This window comes from Octopus bimaculoides, chromosome 10 (assembly GCF_001194135.2).
Source record: "Octopus bimaculoides isolate UCB-OBI-ISO-001 chromosome 10, ASM119413v2, whole genome shotgun sequence".
NCBI classification, from domain to species: domain Eukaryota; kingdom Metazoa; phylum Mollusca; class Cephalopoda; order Octopoda; family Octopodidae; genus Octopus; species Octopus bimaculoides.
Genome location: NC_068990.1, coordinates 1,717,638 through 1,719,642, shown reverse-complemented (window position 1 = coordinate 1,719,642; position 2,005 = coordinate 1,717,638). Strand labels below are relative to the sequence as shown.

The 2,005-nt window shown below is 34.8% G+C and overlaps 1 protein-coding gene across 1 annotated transcript in view; it reads right to left on the bottom strand.

Moving 5' to 3' along the window:
* The window catches only part of LOC106867322 (cilia- and flagella-associated protein 65), a 720,747-nt gene that overhangs the window by 513,949 nt on the left and 204,793 nt on the right, over positions 1-2,005 (bottom strand). The window lies entirely within an intron of this gene.

The window sequence follows — 2,005 nt, the reverse complement described above, 5'->3', positions numbered from 1 at the left end:
TTTTTTTTTTTTTTTTTTTGCTTGTCAAGCCTGAGTAATGCCTGGCAAATTTTGACACCTACAGAATTCATACTCATGGAACCATGACCAGATCCTATGGCATTTTGTTCATTTAAGTAATGTTGTTGCACTTCATCTTTTTTGACACAGAATTTTTAAAAAAAACTTAAAAAAACATACTGGTGCACATCACGCAGAACTGTAAAAGAAACGTGCAACTGCTCTGAAGTGATAGATATAGAAAAAATCTACAAAACTATTGCTTGGCTTGTATTATTCATCTAAGGCCATCAAACATTAGTATGAATGCTTCCAAAGCCTTAAAATATATTTTTAAAATTTGCAATGCAGTTAGATATTCTTTGTAGCACACAAATGCAATGCTATGGTAAATTTTGACATTGACAAATATTGTACCCATAAAACCATAACCAGATCCTGTGGCATTTTGTTCATTTAAGTAATGTCGTTGCACTTGACCTTTTTGATATAGAATTTTTAAAAAATGAAAAAACATTCTGGTGCACATCACACAGAATTGTAAAAAAAAAAAACGTGCAAATGCTCTGAAGTTAAAAACATAGAAAAAATATGCAAAACTATTGCTTGGTTTATATTATTCATCATACTCCTTCTAAGATCATCAAACATTAGTGTGGATGTTTCCAAAGCCTTAAAATATATTTTTAAAATCTGCAATGCACTTAGATATACTTTGTAGCACACAAGTGCACTGCTATGACAAATTTCGACACTGACAAATTTTTGTACCCATAAAACCATAAGCAGATCCTGTGGTATTTTGTTCATTTAAGTAATGCAGCTGCACTTGATCCTTTTTGATGCAGAATGAAAAAAATTTAAAAAAACATTCTGGTGCACATCATGCAGAATTGTAAAAGGAACTTACAACTGCTCTGGAGCTAAGAATATAGAAAAAATATACAAAACTATTGCTTGGCTTGTATTATTCATCGTACTCCTTCTAAGGTCATCTAACATTAGTGTGGATATTCCCAAAGCCTTAAAATATATTTTTAAAATCTGCAATGCACTTAGATATCCCTTGTAGCACACAAGTGCACTGCTATGCACTACAGTGCACTGTTTGAAATCAATGACTCTAATGATTCTACCAATCCACAGCACAAATTAAGCAATGCTTTCTTTAAAATAAAGAGCGAGTACAAAATGTACATGTGTTAAATGAAAGATAACCAGCAAGTGAGACCCTTTTACATCTTTGAACCTGCTGAAAACTCTCTAAAATTACTCCCCTGCCATATAGGAAAAAGAAAGGACATAATGGATAATGTGGTACCATGTATTCTCTTTTATCTTTTATTTATTTCAGTCATTGGACTGTGGCCATGCTGGGGCAATGCCTCGAAGGGTTGAGTTGAATAAATCAGTCCCAGTACTTATATTTTTTAAGTCTGGTACTTAATTTATCAGTCTCTTTTGCCAAACTGGCACAGGAGTGGCTGTGTGGTAAGTAGCTTACTTACTAACCACATGGTCATGGGTTCAGTCCCACTGTGTGGCACCTTGGGCAAGTGTCTTTTACTATAGCCTCAGGCCGACCAAAGCCTTGTGAGTGGATTTGGTAGACGGAAACTGGAAGAAGCCCATTGTATATGTATATATATATATATATATTAAATTCAAATTACGATGAACGTAAACAAACAAACGAAGTTTGCTATTAGAAGCGTTGAGATGTCTTAGAAAGTTAAAGAAGTGGTCCATCTTTGTCCCTCCAACATCGCTTGACAACCGATGCTGGTGTGTTTTACGCCCTCGTAACTTAGTGGTTTGGCAAAAGAGACCGACAGAATAAGTACTAGGCTTACACAGAATAAGCTCTGGGGTCGATTTGCTCTATATGTGTGTGTGTGTGTGTATATATATATATATATACATACACACACATATATAATATATCCTAATAAGTAGGAAGGTAGATAAAACGCAAACCCCTTCAGGTAGATGGCCCTGCTCAGTA